Here is a 13,292-nt window from a genome sequence, read left to right as displayed (position 1 = left end):
ATCCAACACAAAAAATTATAATTTTAACTTATATATTTAAAAATTTTACAAAAATACCTCTCTATATTTTTAGGGATGGAAAATCCAACCAGATCTGACCAATACCCATCCGTATATAGAACATGCCTTTTAAAAACACTTCACACGTAACACACCTTTATTAAAAATATGTCATTTGAATAAATAATATTATTTAGATACTATTTTAATTAAAAGAATATGATTTTGGATATTATTCCCACAATTCGCCGGCGCCATAACTTTAAAATATAAATTACTTGAAGTAGTTAGAAGATGATTATTTTCCAAATAAATTTAATTTAATCTATTTTTTCAGTTGGAAATATAAGTCAAATCATGGTTAGAAAGTGGAGATGTAATACGATACTTGTTTTTACTCAATTAGTTGGATCCGAGATATTCATTCCATCTCACTATCTCCGCACCAAACTCTCAAAACTTCACAAGAACAAACTCCCAACGCTCGACTCATTCCCAAATTACCTACCCCGCCACCCTAAATGGGTATTAGTCGTCAAGTTTCCTGTGTTGGAACAGCTGATACCAAGCTTAACGAACTCCCATTCCTGTCTGACTCACTTCGATCCTCTCTCGCCACCTTTTCTAATACCTCTTCCTCCAAGGTACGTTCTACTAATGCTAATTTCTTTAGTTCCATAATGGAGGGTCTTTATTGGATTTTATAATGATAAGAAAGTAGGGAATTTTTTCTTTCTGGAGATTCTTTAGCATTTTCTTCGATTTTAATTCAGGTTTAAGAACGTTGTCGATGTGGGTGTTTTCTTCTTTCTTTTATTTTTTTCTCCTTTGATGGCAGAAGGCTTGAAAAAGGTCCTTTTTTTTAACTAATGGGAATGGCAGGTACAAGTTGTGATAGACGATGTTTCTGCTGGTCAAAAGGAAACTGAGATTTCGGGTGAAATTAAGTTTGTGACCAGAAAGGAACTTCTTCTATCCTATTCTGAATCAGCCCGGGTGATCTAAGGTACTTCTACCTTGTTGATTGATTGTAGATATAAGATGGAAGTAAAACAATCTGCATAAGTGAATGACTCAAATAGATGGTTTGGTGATAGATGTAAAGGTGAAATGGTAGCCTATTTATTATATGAGAAATGGTAGCGGAAGTATGTTGTTATGGCTATGGTTTGGTTGGTGAAACAATGGAAGGTTGTGATGATAGTATCTTAAAGAAGACTCAAAGAAGAATTAATGTTAAAAAACAAAGACATACTTTATATTGCTTCTTTAGGGGTGGTAACAAGTACTTGGACCCACTATCTATATGGAGATAGCAATCACAAGTATCAAAGGAAAGGGAATTGACGTCACAAGTAATAAATTACTTGATAAGTCGATAAAAGTCACAAGGACTTAAGCAAAGAGAATAATCTCACTTTTAATTATATGAAAGATGTGTGTACAAATGAAATAGGACTAGCCTATTTATAGTTTTTGAAGGGACTTGACCGAACAGGTACATGGTGGTTCTGCCAGCCCTTGTGTCTCCTTAAAATGATATAATTTAATTAATAAATACATGAATAAAGAAGTGCTGGTTCGGTTGGAATGGATGAGCATGTCTTATGGCCGAATAACACTTGAAGCCTTTCAAGTTGGTGCCAAATTGGAGAGGAAATGATGCTTGGCCGAATGGATAGGTGGCCATTCATCTTGGCGCCTAAATGGAGTCACACGCCTAGCACATGTCTTGGCTGGTCACAAGGGATGCACATGGCTCTCTAGGATGCTTGTGGTGCATCCTTATGCATAGGATGAAGGCCAAACATGGCAGCAGCCTTGGGCGTGACTTGAGCAACACTTGAAGCCTTTCAAGTTGGTGCCAAATTGGAGAGGAAATGATGCTTGGCCGAATGGATAGGTGGCCATTCATCTTGGCGCCTAAATGGAGTCACACGCCTAGCACATGTCTTGGCTGGTCACAGGGATGCACATGGCTCTCTAGGATGCTTGTGGTGCATCCTTATGCATAGGATGAAGGCCAAACATGGCAGCAGCCTTGGGCGTGACTTGAGAGCTACCTTCAAGCTTGCATGTGCTTAGCTAGCTATCGATATTAATGCTGGTGGTGAATGAACTCCTTAGCCGTGACCTTCCAATCTTCATAGCATCTCATCCAACTACATTCAGCTACACTTGATGTCACCTTTAGCAACTTATCTTCAAATAGTCCAACTAGCTAAGATTAACTAGCCTTGAGCTCCTCCAGTTGAGTTGAGCTTTCCTTAGTGTTCCACGAGCTGCCATGATATTTGTGAGCTGATTGTGAGCTGCATATGGCTTCCAAATACTCCACCAAGCTATCCATACATATGCCATACTCCAATGCATCTACATGTGCAAAGAAAACAAGGTAATTCAATGGCATTGAGCTTGTATGAGCTAATTACCTTGCTGTCGTGCATGATTATGGTATTGTGAGCTATGCTTGCATGACATGAGCTAAGTATTTCATCATATACTATATGTGAGCTAATGTATAAGGTCTAAGAGCTAAATAAATGCATATGAGCTAATGAAATGAATGATAAGTATGCTGCTATTTCTTAAATGTAATGAATCATGCTTATTAAGAATGCAAGACTATTCTAACATGCTTAACATATTTAAATATCAATGTGCATCAATTATAAAGATGTGTACATGTTAATGCTTTAGCTATTAAAACATTATACAACTTAAAATTGGAGGGTGTCAAGTTGTCAAATGAATCGAAAGCTTCCTGATGATAGAGTTAAAGCTGTTGATATTATGAGCAAAGCACTTGAACATTTCATTTCGAAAGCTCAGGCTGGTGGTGTTCTTGCTGGAGCTATTGGCCTTGGAGGCTCTGGAGGCACATCTTTGATATCATCTGCTTTTAGATTAGATCTCTTCCTGTTGGAGTGCCAAAGCTAATTGTATCTACTGTAGTTAGTGGTCAAACTGAACCTTATGTCGAAACATCGGACTTGGTTTTGTTTCCATCGATCATGGATATCTGCGGGGATTAATAGTGTTAGTAGAATCGTGTTGTCAAATGCCGGTGCCTCTTTTGCTGGAATGGTGATAGGAAGGTTTGAGAGGTTCCAAGTTCCAACAGCCCCCTAATGATGGTAGAAAATGCACAGTGGGTATAACTATGTTTGGGGTCACAACACCTTGTGTTAATGCTGTCAATGAAAGATTACAGAAGGAAGGTTATGAGACCCTCGTATTCCATGCCACTGGCCTAGGTTGCAAGACTATGGAATCACTGGTTAGAGAAGGATATATGCAGGTAACTTTCTTTTTCATTTATTTGCTTCCAAGCATCTTCATTGAATTGTGAATCGTTTTACCTATGGTGAATGAAATTTATGCATTTCTTTGGTGATATGACTTGACCGTGAGATACCGGATTTTTGGAAATTGTCATTGTTTGACACCCCATGTTAGGATTGAACCTAGATGCTTGTGCTTAGTCAAGCTGCACTGCAGCAAGATATACAAATTCATAAACATTGAAGATATTTAACTTTGTATCCTTCTCTATGGTAGTTTTATTGTTATTTATTATTCAATTCTTTTACGTTCACAATGCCCAGGTGATAAGTCCATATCTCAAATCTTCTTTTTCATGGCATTTTGGTCGGTAACATTGTCCATATGGTAAAGAAAAGTTTATATCATTTCCATCATAACCATTTTTTTCTTTTGGAATTGGATGTTTAAATGGGTTCTGTTTGCACTTTTTACCAAAACAATTAATCGGATCAATCTTTTCTGTCTCACTGCTTAAAAAAATAGGACAGATAAGTCGATCATTCTGGATTATACCATGTTTGATGTTGTCTAATGTGTCTTGTATGTATTAATGATGGGTGATGGCAGGTATCGCTTATGTGAACCACAGTAGATGAGAACATAAAATTTGCTGGCTACATAGCTGATAAACTAAACAAGTCATCATCAAAGGTCTGTGTTTGCCTTCCAGAAAAGGGTGTTTCAGCATTGGATGCATCAGAGAAGCCCTTCTATGATCCTCAGGCTACCAGTACACTTTTAAATGAACTAAAGAGACTTATTAAGATAAATGAAGATCGCCAGGTATCATTATTCCTAATTAAATAGCGTGTACCTAAATTGTTTACTTTATTTATATGTTCAAGTTTCTTTTGCATCATGTTGCATTCCAATTTTTCTTATGAAGTTGAAATTACGTCTACTGATAGGTAAAGATGTATCCTTACCATATAAATTACCCTGCGTTTGCGAATGCCTTGGTCGACTCATTTATGGAGATTTGCTCGAAGAATACTACAGACTCTAGTCTTCCCCAGGTTGCCTCTCTTGTGTCCAGCCATGACCTTCAAAAGGATCATGACTACAGTGTGAACTCATCTATCTCGGCCCCCCCCCCCCTATAGCCCTAGCAACTTCCCTGATGCAAGACCAGGTTGGATTATTGTTAAGGGAACCGTTTTATAAGGATGAAAATATGGTTCTAATACCTTCAATTTGCAGCATGTGCTCTGAATGTATAGACTTTTACACCCTTGCATGTATAACAATCTTGCATAGCAACATGCTAATTATCAACAATTTGATTATTAATTACACTAACTGACACCGTTAATTCTTTTCAACCTAGTACCTAGGTTTAGTATGTTTCTTTGTTTCAAAGCTGAAATATGGTTGATTCAATTATATACTGTTGTTTTTTTTAAAAATATATAAGGTTTTCATGAATGTAAGCTTTAGGTTCAAACTCGAGCCGGAGCTTAAAACAAGCTCTAGTTTGGACTTCAATTGAGTTGAATATGAGAATATTTCAAGTTTTAGTTTTTTTTGGACTCGAGTGAAGCTTCTATTTTTTTTATTGAGTCTAACATAAAGTCTTAAGCTCTCAAGCTTTCGAGTTGAGTTTTAATTTTGATTTCGAATTCGAGTTGAGTTTGACAATTTAAAACTCGCAAACTCTCATGTCGAATCGAATTTAACTTCAAATTTTTTGAGTAGAGTCAAGACTAATTTACAGCCCTACCCATGCGTTGCTAATATTTGGGAAATTACAACATGCCATTGTCCATGCCAACATGGGATTTTTCTGAACAAGAATCATATAGCTGTGGCTTTGATAATCTTTATACAAGAGATGCCATAACATGCACTATTCTTTTAGCTATGGAAATCAGAGGCCTTTTACTCCGAAAAGGAAGGCGTGGGGTGCTAAAGTTGGGAGGTACTATTTTCAGATGATTTATCAGTCATGCACTCATTACGTATCATCAAACATCTGGGCAAACATCCCAGCATTCCCTGTTACTTGTGCGCCTAGTGTATTTCCATTTTTATACTTTTTAAGTTGGTATTTTTTCTGAAAAATCATCTTTTTAATTTAATATTCCGGATCAGGCACCGATCAGACTATATTTTCTGATCTAACACCCTTTGTAGTAAGACGCGTCGCGCTATACGCTGATTTGGCGCTACGTGGGATATGACGCGCCGCAGGCTATACGCTGATTTGACGCCACGCGGGGTAAGGCGTGCCTCCTGCAGCGCGCCTTATGCTGACATGGATACACGTGTGTATGGCGTGGGGCAGGGGCCGCGCCATACGCCACGTAAGATATAACGCGGGACAGGGGCCGCGCTATTCAATTATCTCAATTATCAAACATACATCCCAAACTTCTCGGCTTTAAGGTATCCTCTCTCGGCTTTAAATAGCGGTCTCCCGTAAACTCTATCACCAACAATCCTTTGAATCAGTAAATAACATCCGCCAATCATCTTATATTTGATTCAGAAGTTTGCTCGATCTTTCGTTATAAGGTAATTTTGTTATAATATTTATTTTATAGTTATATATGATTATTTGAAAAAAAATATTATACTAATTATTTTCAATTAAATTTATGTGTTTGTAGAATTAGAAAGTGGGAGCAGACATCGAAATATTTTTGCGGTGTAGGTAATAATATAAAATTATATTATTTAAATTATTTACTTTTATGTGTAAAAAATTTATTATGTTATATTTTTGGTCATATATTATTTATTTAATCAGGTTTGTTTCAGTTGTTTTTTTTACAGATATAATATTGTTGCACTTTTAAACTCTAAGAATGACGCGACTTTCATATATTGTTTATTATGATGGAGAAATTCGAGAAGATGAAACCAACGTTATTTTCGTATCAAATGAGCGTGTTAAAATATCATTCAAGAGAAACATAACTCTTGAGGAGCTGATAACGAAGATTTCGAGGAAGGTTCATGTTGGAAGTAGTCAAAGAATGTCGTCGTTGCAGTACAGATTTCCAACATCATTGTTGACTTTAATTTATACAACGTTCGAACTATCGAACAATGATGATGTTGAAATGATGGCTGACTCTCAAAGTAATTATTCAGACGGCGATATTGAGATGTATGCAAAGTTTGTTCAAGTGCGTGCTGTTCGGGGTCAGCCATTAAGCTCACACTATGGGCTGGCTGAACAAGTTGAACAAGTTGACAGCCCGACTACAGTAATGCATAATGATTTTAATGTCATAATGGGAAATCCACATCATGGTGCCGGAACATCAACTTCAATGGGAGACATTTATCCGCAACTCCTTACAATATGTACCGAGATGGGTCCACGAATAATCCATATGGAAACATCGCGTCCAGTTAGAGGGGAAGGCATTCATCTGAAAATTTCTTTGACCTTAATATGGAGATGCATCGACGCAACAATCTGTGCAGTTTCCATTTGACACAATGGCTTCAAGCTCCAGGGGGAGACATTCGATTGCGAACTTTTTCGATCTCAATCCAAATATGCCTTCTAGTTCAAGGGGAAGGCGTGCCAGTAGTAGGTTCTTCGACCTAAATGTGGAGAGCATGGAGGAACCATAATCTTCACTAGAAGAACCGCTTCGTGAGCCTGGTGCAGATAGTGTTGAGACTGGACTATTCATTCACCCAGAATCACCGCAATTCAACTCCGATGGTGATGATGATGTAGATGAAGTTCCAGCAAATGTGGCACAAATTGACCCTCCAACACACATGTATGAAGCTGATTATGATGCAATGTACGAGCCAAAATTTACGGATATGCCTCATCTCGGTGACTATAGATATTACTCATCAATAAATAATGGTGAGTTATCTTTAGGCATGGAGTTTTCAAGCAAGGAAGGAGCGATGATGGCTATCAAAAATTAAAATATCCGTAATTTTGTTCACTCCAGAGTCGACCGCTCCACGACCGAAAAATATGTATGCTACTGTGCCCGACGCGAAAGCGGATGCAATTGGATGGTTCGCGTATCGAAGAGGAAGAGGAAAAACAACAGACGGGAACTAACAGTATACAACGGTCCTCACACATGTTGTGCTGGAAAGGTCAACCAAGATCATCCCAACTTGGACTCTGAAGTGATATGCCAAGCCATCATGCCCATGGTAAAAGCAAGCTCTCATATAGCTGTTGCAGTGTTGATTTCAGCTATACAATCACAGTATGGGTACAATGTCTCATATAAAAAAGCTTGGTTGGCAAACCAAAATGCCATTGTCAAATTTCATGGCGAATAGGGCGCATCTTACAACGAACTTCTAGGTTAGTTTAGGCTGGTGCGGACGTTGAATCCTGGGAAAATTGTGGACTTCGAAACCTCCTACGCATACCATAATGATCGAGTTCCACGCGATCGATGCCAATTATACCGGGTTTTTTGGATTTACCCACAGTGCGTTAATGCTGTCAAATACTGCAAGCATGTGGTCCAGATCGACGAGACTTTCTTGTATGGAAAATACAAGCAAGTTTTATTATTGGAAGTTGTCCAAGATGGCAATCGCAACATTCTTCCAGTTGATTTTGCTCTTGTCAAAGGAGAAGATATAGATTCTTGGGCTTTTTTCCTCCGAAACTTACGTGCACATGTTATCACGAGGGAGAAAATCTGTATCATTTCAGATCGCGGAGCTGGGATCAAAGCAGCAATGGAGTCTTTGGGTCCAATGTGGCAACACTCTTTGTCCAACATAGGTATTGTCTTCGACACATTGCTGCGAACTACCATGGAAGGTACAAGAAGAATGATGAGCGTCAATTAATTGTGCGCATGGGTAAGTGAAAGCAAGTTAGTAAGTTATACATTTTTTTAATCATTTTAATTTTGCAAATAAATCAAGTTATTAAGTTATACATTTTTTGATCAGGTTACAAACTACTTCTTCGAACGTTTGAATCAATGCTTCAAGATTTGTGGGCGAAGAACGAGGAAGGATACGATTACATCAACCTCATCGATAAAGAAATGTGGACGAACGCATATGATGGTGGATATCGATATCGACACATGAAGACCAACTTGGCCGAGACAATCAATTCAACCTTAAAGGGTGCATGTCACTTACTTGTAGCATCTTTGGTAAAAACTATATATTTTCGTTTGGGGGCGCTTTTTGCGAAGCTCGGGGGACAAGCTGAAACATGGATGCAAGGCGGTCATGTCTATCACCCTAGATTAGTTGCAGATATACAGAAAAAAATTGATGCATCAAATGGATTGTCTGTAACAAGCTTCTCTAGAAGTCATGAAATGTTTCGTGTCACAAAGTTGATGTAACCTCTTCAAGGGATTGAAGTTGTGTCGTTAAGAGTAAATCTAAGGGACAGAACGTGCGACTGCGGGTTTTTTCAATCTCTGAAGTATCCATGCTCTCATGTGATAGCAGCTTGCTCGCATACACATCAAGACTATAACCGTTTTGTGGATCTCGTATACCTACTATATGAAGTTTTTAAGGTATATGAATTTGAGTTTCCCTGATAGGTAATGACAAAGACCCTGATAAGGTTCAAGATTAGCTTTCGATCGTACCAAATCTGAGTTTATTGAGGGAGCGTGGTCATCCAAAATCCAATCGAATTCATTGCGATATGGATATTCGAGAAAGATCTAGACAAGACAGAAGATGTGGGCATTGTAGAAACCCATGACACACTAGAAAAACATGTTCACTTCTATTGTCATCAAGTAACAATTGATGAGGAAATGATGTAGTTGTTTATCAAATAATAATTCTTGTACTTTACTTTGCATTTACTTCAAGTTAATGTTATTCGATAACCGTTGATGAAGATTAAAAAAATGATACAATTATTCGAGATTAGACGTTGGCGTTATATTAACTAATAATTGATATTAACGATACAATAAGTATTAAATGATAAATGATAACCAAATTACAATAACTTATATTAAATGATAAATTAACAAAGTAAGTATTAAATGATAAATAATAAAAAAATTACAATAAAAAAGTCCAATAAACAACTACAATAAAAAGTACTAAATACAAGTATAAAAAAAAAACAAAATCTATCGATGCATGCGACGTGAATATGTTTCGCAGGGCGGTGGCTGTCGGTCTCGAGGAGGATTTCTTCGTATCACTGGTTGTAACTCCTCGCTTTCATCATCGTCACCATCATCATCATCGTCGTCCTCGTCCTCGTCGTCGTCGACCTGAGCAGCTAAAGTTTGTTGATGAGGAGCTGATGACGATGAAGCACCTCCATAGAATAAGGACCCTAGTGGTGTATGACTGACTATCCCTCCGGCCTAAGAAAATTGAGAAAACTCATAAAACCTAGACATTGCTGAGTGTGAAAACTGTACAGGAGATGTCTGTGTTGCAACCATGGGTGATGAGGCTGAACCCGCCAAATATCCAGCATATGAACCCCAAGTTGGATCTATAAACATAGACCCATAATAGTCTCCAGGAGGGGTCATTTGTGACGGTGGCGGGGGTCATAAAACAAGGTGAAGGAGACGGCGACGGCATCTGGTAATGGAAAGGCAGTGGCAGCATCATAAATGGCTGCGATATATAAGTCGCTGGATACGGTGGCTGATATGAAGGTCCTGCTGGTGCAGCTGAGGATGGACCGGAAGCACCTGCTCTCCATCCATGAGTCGGGGGACGATGGTGCTGTGTCGGTGAACGTCTCTGTCGACGTCACGGAAAGGCATGCCCTCGTGCATCCTCGAGAAGCATAAACGATTTCCCGTTACTGTTGAACCAGCGGGGGTCATAAAACAAGGTGAAGGAGACGGCGACGGCATCTGGTAATGGAAAGGCAGTGGCAGCATCATAAATGGCTGCGATATATAAGTCGCTGGATACGGTGGCTGATATGAAGGTCCTGCTGGTGCAGCTGAGGATGGACCGGAAGCACCTGCTCTCCATCCATGAGTCGGGGGACGATGGTGCTGTGTCGGTGAACGTCTCTGTCGACGTCACGGAAAGGCATGCCCTCGTGCATCCTCGAGAAGCATAAACGATTTCCCGTTACTGTTGAACCACTCGTAATAACCGTAAACAACCATCAAAGAGGTCAAGTAAAATGGGCTCTCTAAGGGGAATGCGCCGATGTCGATCCTCCCACAACATGACCCACACATGATGCCTCACCAGCCAATTTGTATCTGTCTTGCCACGTCTATTTGTGCTATGCAACTCGTCCATATTGTGAGGTGCTTCCGGAATTGGTTGAAAACAACCAAATTGTCGGAGCACGCGATCAGTGGAGTGCCACTCGACGGTCAAATAACATATCAAAGGGACTATCGCCATCCAAACATTTGATAGGCCCCTCATCTCAGGTGGACACCGCCCTCACATCATCAGTAGAATATACACCCATTCAAACTAAAACAAATATATAATTTTTATCAAAATAATAATATAATTATATAACTATAATCTAAAATTGATTTTTAAACATTAAAATTCATACCTGTGTGTCAGCCTTCTGATCGATTAACACCCTATTTTTTTCTAAATCATCAGGTAGCTCCTGATGATTTTTCCTATCAGTAGACCACCTATTCAAGAAAAATAATTTCTTATTCACTGTATAAAATTATTAATAAACAAAATCAGTTTTATAATTACCTCAGGAGTAGCGAAAATACGAATGAGTTTTTGACAACAGGACATAAAAAGGGCAATCAATACCATGCCCAAGACTGCAGCAGCAGGAGACATCCGTCGATAGCATTACGCCTGTAGTCAATGGCTCGACATATCTCCCTGTACAAGCAAGCCAAAACTACCGAGCCCCAACTGAGTGATATGGCCAGATGAAAGTCGCCAAGATGTTGCAACTACATACAGTGAACTTGGTTGCGCGATTTTTCCGGCATCAACAACCCTCCCATCAGCTGCAGTATGCATGCCCGTGCATACTATTTAACTTCATCGTTAGACGCGTCCTCGCTCAACTCCCGAAAATTGGCATCTAACCAATTTAACGGTATCCATCCACCGTTAAAATTTTCCGGGACACATCCTAGACTTACCCGGCACAAAGTGGTCTAAGAACCGGAAGCTATCCCTGATATCACACCTTCATCCTCAGAAACCCCAGGTGCATAGAAACATCCTAAAGTGTGATCGTGCACTCTCCGCACGGAAGATGAAATGTGTGGGTCTTCGGCCTCCACCGCTCTACTAAGACAGAAATAAGGTCTGGTTCTATCTTACAGTGACCCTGATATCTACCTAGATGACCGAATCTAACCTCTACTAAATACGACATTACACGAGTAGGTATAACTAACTTAAGGTTCCTAATAAAAGGATCTAATATACGGTCTCTCTCCTAAAATATACATAATTACATAAATTAATTTTTAATCTAATAATCATGCATTAAATTAATTAATTAATTAATTAAATTAAAACGTTAAAATGTTATCGTATTAGCAAAGTGTCGAGATATATGATTTCCATCCAACCAAAGTAGACCGCCTTCCATTTTATATCTGCAAAAAAAATTAATTAAATAAAATATTAAAAAATTAAAATAATTAAATAAATTACTAAAAAATACTAAATATAATAAAATATACCTTAATAAGAGAATATAAGAGTATTTGAGAGAAGTTGAGAGGATTTGATGTGATAAAAGTGATTGAGAATGGGGGTATTTATAGGGAGGGATGGGTGTGAACGGGCGGGGGCAGGTTGGTAATTAAGGGTATAGCGCGGGGCAGGGGCCGCTCCTTTCTAACGCGTGTCAGAATCACAGGTAAGGCGCGACCCCTGCCCTGTGTTGTACCCTTAATTACCAACATGCCCCACGCCATATACACGTGTATCCATATCAGTAGAGGGCGCGCCTTACCCCACGTGGTGTCAAATCAGCGTATAACGCGCTGCAGGAGGTGCGCCTTACTGCAAAGGGTGTTAGATCGGGAAATATAGTCTGACCGGTGCCTGATAGAGAATATTAAATTAAAAAGATGATTTTTCGGGAAAATTATCCTTTAAATTAGAAAAAATTCTTTATATTTTTAAAAAATAGTTAAAAAATGATGTGAGTCACTCCAATAAAAAATTATTTGAAAATATTATTTCGTGGAAATTATTGCAATGAATCGTTTTTCTTTGTGGAAAAAAATGATAGAATATTATTTTATGAAATCACTAATACCTGCAATTAACATTTAAAATTTCTAAAGGATAAAGTATATACATTCTTTTTTTTTACTCCAATTCTAAGACTTCATTCTAATTAATCTGGACCGATCTGAGTCATACACTTAACTTTAGTAGGTGAGTCTCCCAGCAGGATTTCCTGCATACAGAAGAATTCAAACTTAAGACTTTGCTTAAAAGATATTAAACTGCTCATTACTTGAACCAACCGCGATATCAAACTACTTACCGCTTCAACCAACTCCTATTATAAATATAAAACACATCTTAATGCTTGTTATAAAAGTACAAAGTAAAATGCACTCTGGGTTATATCCGCATGTTTTTTTTTTTTTTTGCAAAGGATAATTAAAAGGAGATTTAGACAATTTAAATCTACCTACCAAAGGTCTTGTTCTTCTTCATGCTGGGCGTGTTTAATGTCTTTTCCTTCAACCGATGCCTGTCTTTGTAAATGCTTTGGCCGTCATTTGGAATACGAAATGCATATAAAGTAGAATATGGAAGGAAAGTACCGGCTACCTTTTTCCTTTTGTATTTAGGTTGTCTTTTATTACGGGATTGTCTCAGGAAAAGCGGGTTAATATACGGTTAATATACGGCGGTACCGGATATATTAAAAGAAATTTAATAAATTCGGTTTAGTGCTATCGGAAATGTTGACTAATAATAATGTAGTAGGTCTAAGTCATGAAGAAATATTAAAAAATTGTGCAACCGACAAACTTAACTTGTCGATTCGTGTCGATCCAAATTAAAAATGTGTC

The 13,292-nt window shown here is 38.3% G+C and overlaps 1 long non-coding RNA gene and 1 pseudogene across 1 annotated transcript; both read left to right on the top strand.

Moving 5' to 3' along the window:
• The first annotated feature begins 460 nt into the window (after nt 1-460).
• LOC120139277 lies at nt 461-3,583 on the top strand (annotated as a pseudogene).
• A 5-nt stretch (nt 3,584-3,588) lies between these two features.
• Nucleotides 3,589-4,383, top strand: LOC120139278. Its single transcript, XR_005517607.1, has 3 exons — nt 3,589-3,608; nt 3,895-4,110; nt 4,236-4,383. It is a non-coding gene; the product is annotated as an uncharacterized LOC120139278 (long non-coding RNA).
• Nucleotides 4,384-13,292: the final 8,909 nt, after the last annotated feature.

This window comes from Hibiscus syriacus, unplaced genomic scaffold, assembly GCF_006381635.1.
Source record: "Hibiscus syriacus cultivar Baekdansim isolate YM2019G1 unplaced genomic scaffold, ASM638163v2 tig00110733_pilon, whole genome shotgun sequence".
Lineage (NCBI taxonomy): Eukaryota > Viridiplantae > Streptophyta > Magnoliopsida > Malvales > Malvaceae > Hibiscus > Hibiscus syriacus.
This window is presented reverse-complemented; position numbering and strand designations above follow the sequence as displayed.